We start from the raw sequence: 21793 nt of genomic DNA, 5'->3' as shown, positions 1-21793 counted from the left end.
CACCACTTCTGTTCAGGAAAGCCCACGGAAGGGATTTCCTTGACAACCAATCGCTCAAGACGGGTAGAGGATATACGTCGCCTAATCCAATATGAAAGGCGCCTAAGGACGCACCACACCACCGAAGTGAAACAATGCAAAGACTGATAGTTTCCTTCAACCAGAAGAGAAATTACTTCTTCTCTTCAAGATAGCCATTAAAGTCATTTCCTAGAAATCCAATCACACACGACGGGTAAAGGAAATCCTTTTCGTAATAAAAATCGCACTGCGAACCCAGCCCCCCCAATTACGACGAAGCCAAGCCTGATGTTGTCTTTGAACAGAAGAGAAATCACCACTTCTGTTCAGGAAAGCCCACGGAAGGGATTTCCTTGACAACCAATCGCTCAAGACGGGTAGAGGATATACGTCGCCTAATCCAATATGAAAGGCGCCTAAGGACGCACCACGCCACCGAAGTGAAACAATGCAAAGACTGATAGTTTCCTTCAACCAGAAGAGAAATTACTTCTTCTCTTCAAGATAGGCATTAAAGTCATTTCCTAGAAATCCAATCACACACGACGGGTAAAGGAAATCCTTTTCGTAATGAAAATCGCACTGCGAACCCAGCCCCCCCAATTACGACGAAGCCAAGCCTGATGTTGTCTTTGAACAGAAGAGAAATCACCACTTCTGTTCAGGAAAGCCCACGGAAGGGATTTCCTTGACAACCAATCGCTCAAGACGGGTAGAGGATATACGTCGCCTAATCCAATATGAAAGGCGCCTAAGGACGCACCACACCACCGAAGTGAAACAATGCAAAGACTGATAGTTTCCTTCAACCAGAAGAGAAATTACTTCTTCTCTTCAAGATAGCCATTAAAGTCATTTCCTAGAAATCCAATCACACACGACGGGTAAAGGAAATCCTTTTCGTAATAAAAATCGCACTGCGAACCCAGCCCCCCCAATTACGACGAAGCCAAGCCTGATGTTGTCTTTGAACAGACAATAAATCACCACTTCTGTTCAGGAAAGCCCACAGAAGGGATTTCCTTGACAACCAATCACTCAAGACGGGTAGAGGATATACGTCGCCTAATCCAATATGAAAGGAGCCTAAGGACGCACCACACCCCCAAAATTAAACAATGCAAAAACTTGCCAGAACAAACCCTTCTTCAAAATGTGACGATGCCAAACCTGCTATGACCATGGAGCAGAAGAGAAACTAACAATTCTCAAATGCTTAAGTGCTCTCCTTGACACCCTCCCTCCAATGACGGGTAGAAGGAGCTCTCCTGCCTGAAGATTAGAACTTCAGCCAGCTGCAGCACGAGACGATGCCAAGCCTGCCTATTTCCCTCTAAGGGAAGAGAAGCCAATGCTTCCCTTCCTGAAAAAATTGAATACCAGGATTATCTTAACACCCACCCACGAGACGGGTACATGAAATATTTCTCCTGTCTCAGCTTTAAAACAGCACCCCTCTCTAAAAGGCAATGACAAAAGCCAGCTGAATTCACAATAACACTGGAGAAGCTATCACTTCCCATCAGCCAAGGAAATAAGCAGACTTTGCATTGTCTCATTTCAGAAAGTACCACTGATGGGTCAATTTTAATATTGGGGTAGGGGACATGTTTCTCAGCCCCTACCTGGGTGGATGTCAAGGAAATGCTTTCCATGGTCTTCCCTGAAGAGCATTCAGTCAGTTATTAAGAGTCTCTCTTGGGGTAGAGAGAAGAAAAGAAGTCTGATGGGGTTGTTTGTAGCTTCTGGGAATAGCTGATTTGAAATTTGGGATGCAGCACACTATTTTAAGCAGAAGCGTGCATTAAATGGGTAGAAACACACCCATAAAAAGACTGTTTCTCTTTCCCCTTATATACCCAAGAAAATAACATTCCTTTCTTCTCATTCATCTCTATTATGCAAAGAAACCCCTCTTGTCCATCCCCCTCCACTCCCAGGACCACCCCTTTCCTTTCACAAACCCTTCCGCAACGCCCCCTCTGCTCCCTGCTGCGCGCCCTGCCTACCACAAATCCCCCTTCACCTTCAACCCTCTTCTCTCTCCTGCCCTCAAGCCCCCTCTATCCCCACCCTGCCTTTCTGGCCCAACCCAAGCATGGTCCCTCCCACCCGCCCCGCTCTCGTCAGTCCCTCCTCGACGCATCTCATCTAATGCCCATGGCCTTTTCCTGCCCACCTCAAGTGCGGTTCTGCCCCCTCCCCACCCCTCATTCCCTCCTCGACGCGAGCCCTGTCTATCCCCCCGTATTTTTCCGGCCACCATGACCGTGGTTCTCCCCCCCCCCATTCTGCAGTCATTCCCTCCATGACCCAAGCCCTGTCCATTTCCTCCCCCCACCCCACAAGTTTGGTTCTCTCCCCCCCCCCGCGGAGCAAGTTCTGTCATTCAGTGCTTGCCACACCATCTGTCTTTCCCCTCTCAGGTCATTTCCTCCCCAACACACATCCCTTCCTGATGCCAGCTGTGTTCTATTGTTTTTCTTTTGCTATCAAGGGTGCCAACTCAAGTCTCTCATAAGGAGGCATTTTCCCCTCGTTTTGCCAATGGTTGTTGGCCACAGGTTGAAAGAAAAAAGAATGGCTGGACTATGTTTCAAGTTCAGGTTTGGCAAATATAGCACTTCCATATGGTCTAGTGTGGGAACGCTCCCCTCCAGGTCACTAGCTGATGTCTGTTCTTCAGTGCAGAGTACACTCTCCTGGCATAGTGAGAGCGACTCCTGACGGGGAGGGGTGACTCACCCATTCTGCCTATTTTCCCTTAGAGTTAGAGCATAACTTCAAAGGATTTCTCCGGCCTATCCTGAGTGGCCATGAGGTAACTAGTGTCCCATCTGAATTCTGTCAACAATCTGTAAGCTTGTTAAGGTTCATAAAAGGGAGTTCTCAGGGCCTTGCCCAAGGAATTCTGCTGGTGGACATCTACATGTCCAATGACATCTTGCTTCTCTCTAAAGTTAATTGCTTTCTCTTTGTTCTGTGATCACCTAAACCTTTAGCCTTTTCGTTTCGTGATCACTGCAGTCTAGGATGTCTCTCAGGCATGAGACGTTTCAGCAGATGCAGAAGCCACTTTGTTTTATATGCCGTCACTCCAGTTCTTTCAACCAAGAGTTCATGTGCTTGCATTTGATGGCTCACTGAGCTTTCTAATGCAAAGTGCACATCTCCGACGTTCTGCAGGGAGAAAATAAGACAAAATTGCAATGGTCAGAACACTGATTTTTTTCCAGGAATAAGTACTTTTGCACTGAAATACTTCTGCTGCAAGTTCACAAAAGCATTAAAGGCAACACACCTGCATTGTTAAGATTTTGCATTTGGAAACACAGCTCTAAGCAGAAAAACACACTGGAGGCACTAGAAACCTGACATTTTCATCCATGAAAAATCAGTCAAGATTATTAGAATGAGATATGTAGAATAGAAATCTAAAATCTGACACAGAAGATCTTTCTTCTTTACATAAGGAAAAAACTGTCAGATGAGACTAGAGTAAATGTGGGAAAATGCACCTTTATTTTGGCCATTTGACAATCCTGAATCAACTGTATGCTTTGATCTTAACTCCCGAAACTCTCTCATTCACTCTTTTTGACTGCTGCTTTTATTTTTTTTATTCTGAAGTAACCTAAGTGATGCCGTGTACGCTCTCCTAGTCTTTGATCCTTACATGGATGAACACGAGTTTTCACCTATTCATAACCATGTTCTCAACCACTGTGTTACAGTTCTCAACATCAGGTGGAGAACTTTCAAAAAGAATTTACAATATCATAACATTGTCTAATCCTCCATTTCTTTCTCTCTGTAAAGGCGGCTCAGATGCATCCTTTCTCTGAACCTGAAAAGTCGCTTGCACTCTTAGAGAGGCATTTGGCAGGCACATCTGGTTTGCTATGAACGGAAAAGGCCTTGCGACACACGTCCCTTAATAGCTCCTGGACAGACTGTGAAGACAGTCCAATTCCAACCAGCTTTTAATGACGTACTGTGCAAGAACAGATTTACCTTTGCCACTGTTTTAATGATACTTTGCCGACTACTGATTTTGTTTTAATTTTTTTAAAAAAATGCTGTACATCTCTTTATTTTACGTGCCTTAAATAAGTTTCTTTAAAATGAAGAAGAAAAGAAATACTTCCTTCTAAGGTTTACCTGACTTATTCAACAGTTTTCAGTCAAGAGTTTTCATTTCAACCAGACAATCATAGCATTTGGCATCCCGTTTCTGCCATGTTTCTTCCTTGCTACCCATTATGCTCATTCAACCATCGGCGCACAGACGTACTTCAAAAGTCTGAAAACAAAATGCACACCAAATAAACCAAAATGACAATGCAGCAGCTATCAAGACATAACATGCAAAACAGATAAGTACACTCTTAACATAACCTAGATCTTCATTTATTGCTTCATATGGACAATATGAAATGGGGGGGGGGGAATGTACCTGTTAACACCTTAAACTGAAAAGGAAAGCAGTCAAAAACTGTGCAATCTTTTCCTTATCATACCTTAGATGAAAGGGTTTGATCCCCTCCAGACACTTAAGATCAAAAAGCCCTGAGGAAATGATCAGTTTAGAAGAGACTCTACAAGGGTGACTCCCGCCCCCAACGCCCCCCCCCCCAAGCAAGCTGGGACCTTAGAAGGGAAAAAGAGAGACAGACAGAAAGAGGTGGCAGGCAACAAGGCAGCCCCTGGGATGGCATTTTCTTCCACCCCCCTCCCCACTCCTGGTCTTTGGCAAACTGTGGAGTCCTCTGACGTTGGGGTAAAGAAACAAGAACCTGCGCTGACTGGGGCCAAGAGCCCAGCCCTCGGTCCAAAGGGTCACCACCCTCTCCCGCCAGGCGCAGCGACCTACCTGCCTTGCCTTGCCTGGCCAGCTGCCGATGCCCCTTCCGCTAGAGCACGCCAGAATGGGGGATGCCGGAGGGTTGCTCGGCAATGGGTTTGGGCCCTGCCTCAGGGCGGAGCAGCGCCGGCCTTCGTTCGCGGGAATCCTCCCAGGGCGATTTGGGCGGTGAGAGAGCGGAGGACGAGGCTTTCCCTTCGCTGGGCGGGGCTTGCAGGCCCTTCACGAAAGAGGCTGTGGGGCAGAGAAGGGCCCTGGCCGCCGCCTTGGGGGGACACATCCAGTTGCCATAGGCAGCAGCTCTGGTAAAGCGCCCTGTCCACGCCTCACTCTACCTTGGAGGAGGAAAGGCAGACAGAGAAAGAGAGACACCATCAAACTTGAGAACCAGGGAAGGCATGGCTAGAGAAAGAGAGAGAGAACTGCTCTGCTGCCACCTACAGCTCAGACTAAGCCTTGCATGCAGAGAGAGTCAAAGGCCCTTTTATTGCACCGGCTAGGAATGCCCCCAATGGATGGGAGGCAAAAGCAAGGCCATCAAAAGGGCCCACCTGAAACAAAGGAAGCTGAACAAGTCTTCTGCCTAATCAATACTCAAAGACCTAACAGCAAAGTCAACAACGTTTGGGGGAAATGCATTCCCCTGAATAACCAAGCAAAGCTAAACCAGTTGAAAGGAACTGCTGACCCAGCTTAATTGTTTTTTTTTTTCCCCTTAGACTCTTCCAGGTTCACTATTAGTGAAGTGGGAAGCCTCTTACAGAGAGGATGCACTGACCACTTTAGTCATACTTTGAGCCAGGGTGATGCAAAAGCACATCCAGGCTCAAAAGCAACTTTAAGGATAAAAACTATTCTGAGATTTAGGCAGCTAAGAGCTGTTCCCACCAAAAACAATAACAGCTTTCTTACCTCTCGGCTCTCCCCACAGAGTAACAAGGTTCCAGTGCTCAAGCAGAGTTCCTCATAACAGGAGGCTGGAGGACATGTTCCAAACAGAACAAAGCTGCAGCCCAGAACTGCTGAGCTCAGCCATTTCCTCTGGCTGGCCTTCTATCCCATCTCCCTCCATCAGAGCCTGCAGCCTTTCCAACCAATCAGGTGCAGTCCTTTCTGAAGCCAACTAATTGGTAACGCCTGGAAGAGTAGCTCCTGGAGGTCGCCAGGTGTGCCTAATTAGCCCACCAAGGGAAGCCAAAAATTTCCTCCCCAGTTTCAAGGCCTATAGAAAGCATTCTTCACAGCCAGGATGGGTCCTTCGTTGCCTGAGCCTTCTTTCTCTCTTCTCCACTCTTTTTTAGCTGTGAAGTGAATAAGACATCCAAAATATATAAACAGGTAGCTGAACATTTAGGTACACTTGAATTCATACAAAATGCATTTGTGACTGTTTGTGATTTTTGAGCTCAAAATAAACTGCTGTTTTACTCCAAGAAACTCTCTGGTCTTTCCTCTGCTCTGTTTTCTGAAAGATGGTTAGAGTGGCAGCTTTCCTGGTGCCAAAACCAGGAATCTCTGAGTCAGGGAGAGGGACTGAGTTTTAAATGCTTTTGAACTCCCCCACTGCTGGCACCAGGGAGGCAAGGGTCTCTCTGAAGACAGGCAGACGACGGTGTGGTGATGCCCTTGACACGCCCTCTGGCCGAACTCAGTCTTTTTGACTGATGGGTTTCTCGATGCTTCTCCAGCAGATCCCTGGTTCCAGCCCTGCCTGCTGCAGCCTTGGTAGGTATACTGGGAAATGCCTGCTGAGGGAGGGTCACGGCTGTAAAAAGGTGAAAGGGGAAGTGAGAAATCTTTCATAAATGCCATTAACATGATAGCCTCTGGTAATGCCCAGGGAACTTTCACCTATGTGAATGGCACTGTGCCTGGATGGGTTCATGATGCCCAGGTTCATGAAGCCGAGGCTGGTGGCTGAGTAAGTTTAGTGCCTGGCAAATGGGAGGGAACAGGGGGGACTCATCCAGATGTTATCGGCCAGGTTACCCCCACTCCAGCTGATTGGGGCTGTCCTCTCCGGCCATTCCAGAAGACACCGTACCCTGAGGACCTGTTTCTGTCTTCTGCAGCACGTAGGGGGTCGCCTGCTCCGCAAATCAGAAAAGGTGTCAAAGACCTTGCTAGTGTGTGCTGTGCTACATAACTTGCCCCCCTAGATCCCCCCCCAGATGTGGGGACTCTTATAGCCATTACTTCCCATGTGTGTTTTGAATGTGACGGGGGAAACATCCCAGGGCCAGGATCCACAGGAGGTACAGTTGTGGGATGACGTGGCCCATGCCTACTTTGGGCCACGAGGCAAGCAAGCTGCTGCAGGATGTGATCCGTCTTGCCCTCTCCCCACTTTTTTGGAACTGTAGAGCTGTCTTTCACATTCCCAAGCATTTCCCAAGGATTCTCCTGCCGAAAGCCACCCCCTTCCTCCTAGCGACCTCCCTACATGCGATGACACCCTCCTTCCGTGGGATGGCCTCGTCTTATTCCCTTTTCCCTCCCTTCTAACTCGACATCAGTGGCAACTATAGCAACCAGAGCTGTGCAGAGTTGGACTTTGGGCAACCATTCCTAGGCTGGGCATGTTAGGGATCACGGGGGCTCTCGTCCCTCTGACACAACTCTACACAGCTCAGGGTCTGACCTTTCACTGTCCATCTTCCTGTCTTCTTTTCTGGTTGGGTAATGTTTAGGGACTTAACGTGGGCTCTTTTCCCCATGATTGGGCAGCCGGGTTGGCTCCCACCCACTCCCTCTGCCTCCTGGCTCATGATTGGGGGGCTGTGTGGATCCATCTGACCCTAATCCTGCCCACCCTCAGCCTCCTGGTTAATTTCTGGGAGGGTGGTTTGGGTCCCTTAAGAGTAGCATTCTGCCCACCCTCAGCCGCCTGGGTCATTACTGGACAGCCGGCACAGGCCTCACCCACTCTCAACCTTGTTCCTAGAGCTCATGATGGGTGGATGGGCCCTCTGCATTTGTTTTCACGCCCCACTCCATGTTAAAGGCCAGCCATGGGGTTTCTTCCACCCTTCCCCTGACATTATGATGGAAAATGGAGTTTATGTTCCTTCCTTTTTCCTGCCACATCATCCCCTAGGAGAAAGGCCTTGAGCCTACTTGTGTAATCATGTAATTAAAAGAATAAACAAATGACATGTTGTAGATGGCATTTTATTGAGCAGGTTCAAAGAAAGGGTGCTAGGAATATAGTGTGCCTGGGCACTGGCATTTTGCCTCAGAAGCACCCTTGTATCTTCGACAAAGAGAAGACAGACAGACAGACAGACAGACAGACAGACAGACAGACAGACATGTGCAGGGAGCCTTCGTGTAGCTGTGCTGCACCTGACCCATAGCTGTCTGGCCATACCATTGCCAGTATCCAGGCGCAAGTCTCAGGCAGTGCTTAGTGAAATGACTGGGGTCACACAGGGCAGAGTGGTTCGGGAGCTGCACCCGTAGCACAGCTACCTGTGTAAAAAAGAGAGATGGGGGACCACAGTCAAAGCCCTAGCCTAGTATGGAAAGGAGAGGACAGCGGGCCATTGCTTCTTTTGAAGACGTAGAGCACTGGACATGGCGGTGCTGTTGGGAGATAGCTAAAGAGGTCACCAAGGGGGTATGGGCTGACCTGGCTCATGGGCTTTGGAGTCTCCCTGAAGTCTATTGTGCGCATGCAGAGTCTCAGCTTTATCACAACAACTTCACTTCAGTCCTAGAAGACACAGGCAGGAGAAGAAGTCAAGTCTTGTTGCTAGTGAGAAGTACTCTCATGAGAAATGCAAGACTGGCATTTCATGGCTTCTCCCCCTTCACTTACCTGGGTTTTCTTTTCTAGAAGCTGGAAGCCCCAGGCTTCGGGGTGTTTGTGTCTTGCAGCTGCATTCCGGGATGGCTCTACCTGTTAGGATACGAGGCAGGCAGATTAGTGGCCCTACCTGTTAGGACAGTGGTCCCCAACCTTGGTCCTCCAGATATTCTTGGACTACAACTTCCAGAAGCCTTCACCACCACCTCTGCTGGTCAAGATTTCTGGGGGTTGAAGTCTCTACCTGTTAGGATACGAGGCAGGATGCGAGGCAGACAGATGTTAGAGAACTTACACGCTTTGGAGTGGGTCTTTTGTGTGTTTTGTGTTGCAAAGTGCCGTTTCCCATAGTGAGCTGCCACCACCACCACGACTCAAGTGTCTCCTCGTGAGTCCAAAGTCAGTATGCTGCAAAGCCAGAGAGAAAGAATCCCCTGGCCCGTATGTTGACATCTGAGTGAGGGGTATATATACCGGTGATGGTGTGCTGTATCGTAATCTCAACTGAGTGTGTCTCCCTGAGAGGTGGGAGGATTGGGGCCTTAATTATTTTGTGAGCTCCCATTGGGTTCCATGTGCTGGAAATTACTTTGGAGTATTTTTTTCCTGGCCTGACTTGTGCCAGCATAAGGGTGAGGAGTTTGAGCTTGGTGTAACTCAGCTCCTCCCCTGCCCCTCCCTTTCTCCTCTACTTCCCCTTCCCCTTTTGGCCCTTCTCCCCACTGATCAGACGGGGGATCTGCCCCCACAGAGGGTTAGGCCAGCCTCAGGGGGCTAGGCCGGCAGAAGGATAGTTGTGCCAGCAAAAGGGACTTAAAGGCCAATCCAAACCTTCTACAGCAAGCCTATCTGGGATTTTGGATTCTGACCTAAATTGGTGCATTAATCCTATTTCCATATTACAATCGTCTACTGATAGCACAATAAAGATTTTGTCTGCCTTATACTGACTGGGAAAATAATCCACTGAAAATTAAGGCCAGATGTGACTAATGCTTCCGTAGCTTCCCATCAACCACTGGAACTCAATCTATCGTGGGACAAAAGGAGGAAGGATAGAGCCAGCCTCGTAGTTTATCCCTCACAGTGGCATTTCAGGGAAGGCTGGTGTCTTCAAGGTCAGTGGTGTGGCCAATCTGCTCTGGGTTTTAGTTTAGACATTGAAAGTCCTGTGTGAGATGCTCAGCTCCTTTTGACAAGAAGGTTCCCTACTTCGGATGGCTCACGTAAAGTTCAGAATAAAACCCAGAGCAGGTTCTCCAACATATTGACCTCTTGAAGCCATCAACCTCTACTACGCCATTCAGTTGAGGCAAGAGCCTAGATTCTTCTATGGGCCGAGTCTCTCTCTGCATATTCTCATCATCAAACTGCAGTGCCGTGTTGCTTGCTAGAATCTCGAAAGGAGTCCACTGGTTCTTTCCAGTCCTCTCTCGGCGTTCGGCCCCTCAGCCGTCTTTCCTGGCTATGGCGAGTGACTCGAGTAGATCTAGATGGGAGAAGGCTAGTTATCGAGGTCCTAAACCTTTTAGGGCTTCATATGTCATTCATTAACACTTTGAATCAATGAGGAAATGAATTAAATATATAGGATATATCATCATTTAAGAAATAATTAATCAATTAATTTGTGATTAATTATGTAGTTGCTGGCCTATCATTCAGCGGGCTCTCCCCAGGGCTCTAAAAACTACAAAGGAAGACAATACGCACAGTTCTTTGGATGAAAGGCCACCACTTGATTGTTTACAGCAGCATTCCCTGGCCAGCACTGGGGGGATTGGATCTGGTGCATCGAGACGCCCGGGGGCCACCTGCCGCCCACCACTCTTCACTTCAGCAGCTGCTGAAGTTTCCACCAGAAATGGCCATCTTCTGGAAACCACACGGGTGTATGCCACTCTGTAATTCTCACAAACCTGGGGCAGATGTTGGGCTTGCGGGCCCCCAAGCTGGACCAGATCCTGCCCCTACCATAATTCTCCCCCCACCCCTCGGTACAGGGAGGTGTGTTAACTGTTCTGGGTGAGTAGACGCCTATCTTCACCCTTAAGCCATCCAGATCCAACCCCAATGTCCCAAACCTCCACAAGAGCGGACCCCTATTCAGCTCCCGCCAGAGAACTGCAGCTGCAATAAATTTGCTACGGCTACGTTGATATCACCCAACCATATTTCCTGCCCCAAATCTGATTAGTGGATCCCCATCAGCCTGGTAGAGGTGTGACTCCTGAAAAGAAATGTCTGGTTGTTTAATCCAGTGACAAACCCAGCATGCCATCAGTCCAACAACATACCAATGCAACGTTTTGCCTTGCAATAGCCACTATCCTTGGATCTCATGCCCCTTGCCACTCCTTCGTGTCAAGGAGGTCTGACTACATGATATGGACAGTGGGGCAGCGATCATGAATAACTTCCAGATCCACTGTAATGAAAATATCAGGTCCATCCTCTTAGTTGCCAGCAGGTCCCCCTCTCATCCTCTGGGTTTCAATGAGAGGAAAAGTCTCAGTGTCAATCATGGGGCTCTGGGGCCAGGATGAGTGCATGTGTGTAACCAAGAAGGCTTTGGATTTGGTGGATCCTCTGACTTTGAATGCCCCTGCATTAATCCATACTCATGGATCTGAATTAGGGTAGCCGCCTCTTTCCTTCCTGGCAGGATCCTCAGTTTTAATAGTCACATGGCGAGCAGCAAGAACCTGGCCCTCTTTCCCCCTCGTGTCAAACCTGTCCGCTTCAGGTTGTTAGGAAACATGTTCCATTCCTGTTTGACTAGAACTTGCCCAAATCCACAGATTTGTACATAAACACATTGGAAACAGCATGAGATTGAATCACTTCAAACACAAGAGACGGAACAAGTGTCAGACTTGCCCATCTTTTGCACGACTGGAACACCCCGGGTGCCAGAGCTATCCAGTGGCAGCCAGTCAAGAGAGAAATTCTGTAGGGAACCTTCCTCGTTACCCACAGGATCCCCTTAGAAGACCATAGGAGTACGTTCTATCTTCTCTCATTTTTACCACACGTCGTTGCTTTTAATATGTGCGTGGCACAAGGGACAGGAAAAGTAAAGAGAGAAAAAAAGACTTTCTGTGTTTCCATTCAAAGTACAAGCTTTTAACATAACATTGAAAGGCTGGCAATTCATTAATCTGCTTTTGATCGATAGTGCTTTTGGACAAGTGCTCATTATAACTAGTTTAGGGACTCAGGACATAGTGGCATAGCGGAGCCAGGGCTTAAAGGGTCAAAGCCCCAAGATTGTTTGACCAACACAGATGATGAAATGCAACACCTCTCTGTTTTCCCCGGTTCCCTTTGGGCCCACCTGCAACACTCACAGGAGCAGAAAGAGAACTAGGGATATTTGTGTGTGTGTGTGTGTGTGTGTTTTGAAAGGTATCCCTGTTACATTGCACATTTGGTGTAGGGTAAACTGGACTGCAAAGGGTCTGATAAAGTCGAGGGGAGGAACTGCAAAGGACCCTTGATCGATTCTTTCAGCCGAATGTGGTCACATAGCCGCTCTCCGCTTCCCAACCACGGACAAGGACTGGAAACCAGCCTTGGTGCCGGAATGACTTGCTGTCCCTTTTCGCTGCTCCTGGCGCTCTACTCTTCACCGCGAATCAGGGAGGCCCAGAGTCACTCACAGCTTCCTAGCCAAGGGTCCTCACCTGTCAGCTGTTCTTGGCCCTTCCTCGGCTGATTGCTGGGAGTTCAGCAAAAGGTGGAAGAAGTAAACATTGGAGCCGCAGCAGTGGCAACACCAGCCCTCGAGGCGCAGCACAGTCGCGGTGTGGTGGTGAGCTGGAGCATAGCATTTGCCTCACCTTGAAAGGTTGCTGATGAGCCTTTCCCTGTCACACAACTACTTTTGAATCCCACTGAATTGTGCCAAACAGAAGACGTGCCCCAACAATATTACAAAAAAGGTGCAGGACAGCTCTTAAAAGGGAACAAACAAAGCCCTACCCCCTAACCCCATCAAATCCCCAGTCTGATACCTCTTTTTATGGTGAAAATCTATCCAAGAGCAAAAGACAGAGATGAACATACACTAAAATTGTTCTCACATACTTTCCAATTAATCCAACCAAACTCAAGTCATGACTCACTAACTGGCACCACCAAGCCCAACAAAGATACCAGGATATAATTCCCTGTGTCTAACTTTTTATGTCTGGACTTGAATGCAGCAGGATCCTTATGCACTAGCAATTATTTTAATAGAAATCTTGGCATTCAAAGGCTCTTCTTTTTCCTTTAGATACCCTGCCAGCAATTCCAGTAACGCCCACCAGAGGGCAGAACGTACACTGTCATGTAGTTTTGCAAACTGGGAGCTCGGCTCATTTGCTTTCTTTTTAAAAGATTTGGTGGAGGAAACCCTTTCTGAGTATGCAGCCCATGAGTGCCCCTTAGTGTCTTAGTATCCCATTGGCTTCTCTTCTGTTTGGCATTAAGAAAACTCAAATCCCAATTACTCAAAATATGCTGGGGAGAAATGTAAAATTACTATCTGTTGGGTCTTTAAGCAGCATGACTCACTCCTTGACTTTTAACATCCAGAGGAACGGGTGAGGCTGTGAACCGACAAGTGGAATTATTCTGGGTGGCCCATGACCTTACCAGTTCTGGCCATTCAGGGCCTCATTTGGAGTTCACCAGTGATCAGTGTGCAGCCTTTTTTAGAACAAGAATGGATGCCATTCGTGCTGACCTTGACTCTACCAGCAGTTTAGCTGATCCGGGGAGTGACCATTGCTGCTCCATCTCCCATTGCCCAGTTAGTTCAGTTTGACCCTGCAGTAAAGGAGGAAGCCTCCCTGGTGATGGCTAGCTGTAGACCCACCTCCTCCTCGCTGGATCCTTGCCCGGTGTGGCTGATCAGAGCCACAAAGGAGGCTATCACTGATTGGTCATGAACATTATTAATTCATTACGGAGGGAGAGAATGCTTCCCTCTCGCTTAAAACAAACCATCATCCAACCCATCATCAGATGCCCCCAGTTAGCGTCGGGCAATCTTAACAATTTCCATCCGATACCATTCCTGGGCAAGGTGATAGAGAGGGTGGTGGCCAATCAGCTGCAGTCATACCTGGAGGAGCAGGACTGCCTTGACCTATTCCAGTCTGGATTCAGGCCACAATGGGCTACTGAGATGACATGGGTCACTCTGCAGGATGACCTTTTAAAGGAAGAGGCAAAGTGACGGGGCAGAGGCACCCTGTTTGTACTCCTAGATCTCTCATTGGCTTTTGATACCATTAACCACAGTATCCTCCTGAACAGGTTCTCCAAGGTTGGGATTGGGGGCTTAGCCTTGAGCTGGCTCCGATCATTCCTCGAGGACCATGTCCAGAAAGTTCAGCTAGGGGAGGAGCTGTCGGTACTTTCGTGCCTTCAGTGTGGGGATCTTCAGGGATCGGCACTATCCCCACTGCTGTTTAACATCTATGTTAAGCCATTGTGGGAGGTCATCAGGAGTTTTGGAGTAAGGCGTCACCAGTATGCTGATGGCACACGACTCTATATCTCTGTTAACACCTCTGCAGTGGATGCTGCCTGGAAGCTGGAGCGTTGCCTGGTTGCAGTACTGGAATGGACCCAGGCTCAAACTGAACCCAGACAAAACAGAGATTTTGTTCCTTGGGGAGACCTCTGATAGGTTGGGGGTGGTGGTCCTTAGGCTGGATGGTACTCACCTCCAGTTTAGAGACGAAGTGCGTAAGTTGGGTGTTCTTCTGGACCTGTGTCTCTCTTGGGAGTCCCAGATTGCAGCCATGTCCAGATGAGCCTTCAGCCAGTTTAGGCTAATCACCCAATGTTGCCCCTATCTAGACAAGGACTCCTTCAGGACTTTGGTGCATTCCCCGGTCATCTCCCACATCGACTGCTGCAATGCCCTTATGTGGGGCTTCCCTTGAACCTGATCTGGAGACTTCAGAAGGTCCAGAATGCGGCAGCCAGACTGATGGTTGCTGCAAGTAAATTTGAACACTCCAGGTCTAGCTCGCCTCCATTGGTTGCCCATCGCGTTCTGGATTAGGTTCAAGGTTCTGACAATCACATACAAAGCCCTCCGGGGTTTGTGCCCATGTTACTTGTCAGAGTGTCTGTTATTTCCCCCATTGTTATCTACAGGGGGGTTCCATCCTTCCTTTGAGCCTCTGATCTCCCAAATGTAACTCATGAGCTGTTCTCCCAAGCTAGGAGTCCTCCTGAAGCTCTCCATGTTCCTGATCTCTATGACTTGGGGCAGAAGCAGAAACTGTAAGGAGAGAAACATTCTTAAGGCCTGGTTGTCTGAGAGTCTCACTCCTGAAGCTTCTCTCCCCTCTCAAAGTCTGCAAACAATCTTGCTTTGTTTTGTGGTCAGTCTTCCAGACTTAAGCATGGGATTCCTTTCCAGCCTGTTATCTCAGCCAGGAAAGACTGCCTTGGCCACATCTCTCCCATCCTGATGTGCTTCCGGCTTTAACGACAGCTTGTCTATAAAAACCTATCCCTGGACTTGTTGTGAATGCTAGACAGGGGGAAGATAATGCCCTTGTAACTTCCTTAACTCCTATGGCTGACCGATGACTTAGGGAACCACTCTATAATTTTCTGGTGCTACTTCGGTTCCTGAATTTTCCCTTCCTTGTGGTTCTGAGATTTTGTTTTCTTATATTGAAGAGAGGTGCTGCTGTATGCAGGGAATTACTACTGGATGTTTGTTGCTTGTCTGGTCCCTCCTTCCGTTTGCCATTATTGAGCCAACAGAGCAGGGGTCCCCAACCCCCCCCTTCCTTGGCCTCGTAACCGGGCTGTGGCCTTGTCAGGATCGGGCCATGGAAACAGATCTCCTGCCCCCCCCGCATGCACGCACACCCACTGCACAGATGGCCCACCCACCCCGACAGGTGCCCCGTCCCCCCAAACAGTCCACGGTTGGGAAAAGGTTAAGGATCACTGCAATAGGGGACATAGGTTGTCAGTTCATATACCGTAGAGAAATCGGAAATGTAGCTCAGTCATAATTGCCCCATCCAGCTGTTCAGAAAAGGGTTAAACTGAATGTCCGAGGAAGGTGAGACTTCTAGCCCTTGTTGGTCTCCTTGTATCTGGAGTCACCGTCTAAAGAGGAAAGCTTTGGTCAACATGGGTAAATTGTCTTCCATGGCATGAAGAGAGGCGGCAGTGAGAACCTCTTCGCATATTCAGATGAATCCTTCCCTTGAAAACAGTAAATACTGATATCTGATGGGTAAATGGTGCACATATATTTCTATGGCTGTTTACTAGCAGAGGTTTGTGATGTAAGTTTGGATTTCACTTAAACTGAAAAAAGTAAATAGGTGAGCTTTATTTAGAAGTGCTTTTCTGTGTGTCTAAAAATGCTTAAAGCAAAGTGCCTCTCTCTGTGTGTATAAACTTTACATGTTTTTACATTTTAAAACTTCAATATTATAAGAGATATATTTCTGTTTTCTGCTGTTTTATTGTGCCTTATTTTAAGGCTATAAGCCATTATATTTTTAGAATGAATTCAACACATTCTCATTGTTCTTTTTCACTTTCAAAACAATTTTTAATCTAAAAAAATTATGCTCCTGTATTTCAGGTGCAAGTGCATGCCTACAACTTAAGCTCTATTTTCATATAATACATTACGTCAGAGGTGACTCAGTGGCATGCAATAACAACACTGTTAGGAATATACTCTCTCTGTGTCTATATATATATTTGTGAACCGGTGCCCCAAAGCACTATCCTTCTGTTGCTTGGCTGTATCCTGTAACTACACTCATTCTTCTTAAAAGTAACTTTTTAACTTCTGCTGGAGTACTCTAATTGGCAGCGAACTGCACAAGCCAGAATAACCAACAAACCCTTGCCATTACTAAACAGAAGCATCTTTTTTATGAATAGCTTTTTTGCACTCACTGTTCAGATTGCAGAAACCTTTTTGGAGCAGCTGTCAGGTTGCCCTGTTTTGTGTATATATTTAACTTAAGTTGATTCTAGCCTATGGTAGTCAGTCAAAACTACTGCAATGACTGTAAAATATTGGTTTAGATAAACAGACTGCTCCATTCGTGGGTAGTCTGCCTAAATATTTTGGATTTTATACTCACATAACCACAGACTCCCTGCCCTTCCACGTGCTCAGAAAGAGCAAGCACAACCCAGATGATGGGAAGAGTAAGGGAGAAAGGCCAAGTTTCAGAAAAAAGCAGCTTGCCAGCACCATGGCTTGCCCAGTGAGGGGTGGGGTGGCACTGGAGCAGTTGAAAAGGAAGTCAATATTCCACCCCATTCTGGCTGCATAGTTAAGGTCTCAGAATTAGGGAATAATTTGTCATGGAACTGTTGCGGAGGAGAAGGAAGATTTTATTATTATTATTATTATTATTATTATTATTATTATTATTATTATTATTATTATTATTGTCGTCGTCGTCATTGTTGTTGTTGTTGTTAGTAATATTACTATTATTGTTGTTGTTATTAGTAATATTACTATTGTTGTTGTTGTCTCTGCTAGACTATCACTGGCACGCTGAATCACTTAAATTAAACTTTAAAATTACTTTAAATTTCTGTGAAATGATGATCAAAACTATGGCCATGGGCAGTTTCTTGATTGGCATTATGCACAGAGCAAAATATATATATATTTTAAAATTTAATCTAAGTGATACAGTGCATCAGTGATGATCTATCAGAGGATGATGATGATGATAATAATAATAATTTGCCAATATCTTGAAGCAGCTTATTTTAAAAGCCGTTTCACAATACTGGACATTGACACTGACTATGGAGCTGTAAGGCTAAATTTCAGTGCATTCCCAGCAATTACACACACGGGGAACAGACTAAACTAGAGTTGCACTAACCTGCACCTAAAATGTAGAAGCCCCTGACAGGGATTTAAAACTGTGCACGTTGGGGGGTTGTAGGGGCAAATTGGTTCACTCTAGCAGTTACATTATGTGGTTGCCAGAAAAAAGAGCAAACCATTTGCTCCTGAAGCACATCAAACAATACCTCTCTGAATTAGCCCATATTTTATTTTAGTGTTTTTATTAAACTGTGAGCTGCTTTCAGTCCCAGACCTAGGAGAAAGGCAGCATAAATTAAAGTTAAAGTTAAATGGTAAAGGCTCCCCTTGACAATTAGTCCAGTCGCGTCCGACTCTAGGGTGCGATGCTCATCCCCGTTTCCAAGCTGTAGAGCTAGTGTTTGTTCACAGTTTCTGTAGTCACGTGGCCAGCACGACTAGAAACGGAACACTGTTACCTTCCCGCCGAGGTGGTACCTATTTATCCACTTGCATTTTAAACATGCTTTCGAATTGCTAGGTTGGCAGGAGCTGGGACAAGCGATGGGAGCTCACTCCGTCGCGTGGATTCAAACTGCTGGTCTTTTGACCTTTCAGCCCAGAGGCTTCTGTGGTTTAATCCGCAGGGCCACCACATTAAATGTAATTAATTAAAGGTACTAAGAAGCAAAGCTGGCTTTCTGAGCTCCAGTCAAGACCTCTAACCACCACTACAGTGCTAGCAGATCAGTAGATTTAACCTGTGGATTCAGCCCGTGACCATCAAAAGGCGGTTAGTGGAAGCCTCTTTACTTTTAGAAATCACATTCAGACACTGGCTTATGAGAAAAATGTATAAAGCTAGTATGTCTTAGAGACATACTTTGATATATAAAAGATGTTAGGATTCCTGCTTTCCAACCAACTTCCAACCACCAACCACGTTTTTTCTCCCTAAGGCTATTCATGCTTTCTAGAGAAGCACTTAGAGGCACAAAGGGTTACAGTCAAGAAGCGGGTCGGGAAATCTTCCAGAATTCCCCTCTTTCCCCCGCCCTCCCATCGGCCTCGGCCCACACCTTATTTATGGTATTCAGGGGTCTTTCAAGACCGGACGAGTGTACCTGCTTACAGAGGGAACCAGAGACCATCTGCTGGCCACAGCCCACTGGGTGAGAGGCCGTGGAACTGTGGTTGGGCCCCTGTTGGATGCCAGCTCTTTCTCATGGGAGCTGGCTCAGCCTTCCCCTGTGCCTGCAGGATCAGGCCCTGCTGCTCCCAGCTGCCTCATTCCCCTCTCAACATGAGCTACATGGCTGGGAGGGAGAGAAGGGGCTTTAGAAAAGTTTTATTTTTAAAATGTTTTTAAAATGTTATTAATTGCCATCAATTAAGAAGAGACCCACAGCGGATCTAATGGAACAGGAAGGGGGGAGGGCATTGGAGGGGGCAGCCATTGAGGTGGTGCTGGGTAGGGGAAGGAACGGCGGTGTGGGTAGGACATGCCCGTGTAGGAGAAGAGAGGTTAGATATCTTACATCTATCCCCTCTTCTAGTCCTGTCCCCAACCAGATGGTATCAGGCGACCATATCAGCAAACCCTCGAGCCACATGGTGCTGTTGATGAACGCCTGGTCAGTACAAAATAAAACTGCCCTCATCCATGATGTAATTCTGGATGAGGCTGCTGACCTGGCGTTCATTACTGAGACCTGGGTGGGAGAGGAGGATGGTGTTCCCCTCTCCCAGTTGTGTCCGCCTGGGTACTTGGTCCAGCACCAAGGTCGCTCGGAGGGTCGGGGAGGGGGAGTTGCTATAGTCTATAGGAGTTCTATCTCCTTGACCAGGCTTCCTGTCCCTTTGAGAGGAGGTCTCGAGGGCCTGTATTGTGTGTTGGGCTCGCGAGACAGGTTAGGGATTCTGTTGGTGTACCGACCACCCTGCTGTGTACCAACAGTCTCCCTGCCTGAGCTGACGGAGGTAGTCTCGGACCTGGTGTTGAGGACTCCCAGGCTGTTGGTGCTGGGGGACTTCAACATCCATGCCGAGGCTGCCTTGACTGGGGCGGCTCAGGACTTCATGGCCACCATGACAACCATGGGGCTGTCTCAATGTGTCATCGGCCCGACGCATGAGAAGGGCCACACCTTGGACCTGGTTTTCTCAACGGGACTGGAAGATGGTGGTTTGGATGTAGAGGGGCTGGTCGTGACCCCATTGTCATGGTCAGACCACTTCCTGGTCAAGTTCAGTCTATTAGCTTCTTCTTCCCTCTGCAAGGGTGGGGGATCTATTAAGATGATCCGCCCTCGGAGACTAATGGATCCAGATGGATTCCTGAATGCTCTGGGGGATTATCCGTCTGATATGGTCGGCGCTCCTGTCGAAGCTCAGGTCACCCTATGGAATAGGGAGATGACCCGGGCGGTTGACACGATTGCGCCTAAGCGCCCTCTCCCTACTCGCCGAGCCCAGAAAGCTCCTTGGTATACTTCTGAACTGCGGGCGATGAAGCAAGAGGGGAGACGGCTGGAGCGCAGGTGGAGGAAATCCCGCTGGGAGTCCGATCGAACACGACTTAGAGCCCATTATTGGGCCTATTTCATGGCAATACGGCTGGCGAAACAGCAATATTTCTCCAGCCGTATTGCTTCCTCAGAATGTTGTCCAGCAGAGCTGTTTCGGGTGGTTCGGGATCTTCTTCAACCGGGAAATCCGGTGGAGGTCCCGGACTGCTGTGATGAGTTTGCCATACATTTTGAGGGGAAAATCGCTCAGATTCGCAGTGGGTTGGACTCTACAGTTACTGCACAATCAGAGGATGTGTCCAGTGTGCCGTGCTTAGGTCCAGTATTAATGGATGAGTTTCAATTGTTGAGACCCGATGATGTGGACAGGGTGCTTGGATCTGACCGTTCTACCACCACTCCGCTCGACCCTTGCCCATCCTGGCTAATTGGAAGATCAGCCAGGGGGGTTCGCACCTGGGTCCAGGAGGCTGTGAACGCCTCTCTGAGAGAGGGAGTGCTCCCTACCGCCTTGAAAGAGGCGGTAATTCGACTATTCCTTAAAAAGCCTAACCTGGACCCAAGGCTGGTGGTCAACTACCGACCAGTGGCGAACCTCCCTTATTTGGGCAAGGTGTTGGAGCGGGTTGTGGCCGGGCAACTCCAGGCGCTGCTGGATGAAACGGATTTTCTGGATCCATTTCAATCGGGTTTCAGGCCGGGTTTTGGTACAGAGACTGCCTTGGTCGCCCTGTATGATGACCTTTGCTGGGAGAGAGACATGGGGAGTGTGACCCTGTTGATACTCCTGGACCTCTCAGCGGCTTTCGACACCATCGACCATGGTGTCCTTCTGGATAGGCTGGCTGGGTTGGGAGTTGGGGGCACCGTTTTACGGTGGTTCCGCTCCTTCCTGGCTGACCGTGTCCAGAGGGTGGTGCTGGGGGACAGTTGCTCTGCCCCATGGCAGTTATGTCATGGGGTTCCTCAGGGCTCAATACTGTCCCCCATGCTGTTCAACATCTACATGTAACCGCTGGGAGAGGTCATCAGGAGGTTTGGGCTGAGGAGTCAGCAATATGCTGACGATACTCAGCTCTACCTCTTGTTTCCCACCAATCCAGGTGAGGCAGTTTCTGTGCTGAACTCGTGTCTGGACCTGATAATGGACTGGATGAGGGTTAATAAATTGAAACTCAATCCAGACAAGACGGAAGTGCTGTTAGTGGGTGCTTCACCAGACAGGCTGGAGGGCCATTTCCCCACCCTGAATGGGGTTACACTCCCTCTATGGGACAGGGTCCATAGCTTGGGGGTGCTCCTAGACCCCAGTCTAACACTGGAAGCCCATGTGGACTTGGTGGCCGGGGCGCCTTCCTTCAGCTGCAGAAATTATACCAGCTACGGCCCTACCTAGACGAGCGGAGTCTCATGACAGTCACACATGCACTGGTAACATCCCGCATAGATTACTGCAATGCGCTTTACTTGGGGCTACCTTTGAAGACGGTCCGGCGACTGCAACTGGTCCATAATCGAGCTGCGGGGCTGGTGAGTGCTGCAGTCGCCAGGGAACATATCAAGCCGATTCTGTATAAGTTACATTGGCTACCAGTTGCTGCCCGGGCCCAATTCAAAGTGCTTCTTTTGACATATAAAGCCCTAAACGGCTTGGGCCCTGGATACCTGAAGGACCACCTCCTTCCATATGAACCTACCCGGCAGTTAAGATCTAGCCAGGAGGCCCTTTTGAAAGAGCCGTCCCTTAA

General features: G+C 48.1%; 2 long non-coding RNA genes across 3 annotated transcripts; both read right to left on the bottom strand.

The window, feature by feature from the left end:
* Window positions 1–2401: 2401 nt before the first annotated feature.
* On the bottom strand, window positions 2402–5922 carry LOC140704652 (uncharacterized). Of its 2 annotated transcripts, XR_013541222.1 has the most exons (4): window positions 5798–5922; window positions 4895–5220; window positions 4183–4324; window positions 2402–3201 (listed from the first exon to the last, which is right to left on the bottom strand). It is a non-coding gene; the product is annotated as an uncharacterized LOC140704652 (long non-coding RNA). The 2 variants fall into 2 exon arrangements; XR_013541221.1 differs by lacking the exon at window positions 5798–5922 and having other exon boundaries at window positions 4895–5664.
* A 2118-nt stretch (window positions 5923–8040) lies between these two features.
* Window positions 8041–9354, bottom strand: LOC144586409 (uncharacterized). The gene is made up of 3 exons (XR_013541220.1): window positions 8706–9354; window positions 8517–8600; window positions 8041–8356 (listed from the first exon to the last, which is right to left on the bottom strand). It is a non-coding gene; the product is annotated as an uncharacterized LOC144586409 (long non-coding RNA).
* Between the last annotated feature and the right edge of the window lie 12439 nt (window positions 9355–21793).

Source organism: Pogona vitticeps, chromosome 2 (assembly GCF_051106095.1).
Source record: "Pogona vitticeps strain Pit_001003342236 chromosome 2, PviZW2.1, whole genome shotgun sequence".
In the NCBI taxonomy this organism is placed as follows: Eukaryota; Metazoa; Chordata; class Lepidosauria; order Squamata; family Agamidae; genus Pogona; species Pogona vitticeps.
Note: the sequence above shows the minus strand (reverse complement) of the source record. Positions and strands in the feature narration are given on the sequence as shown.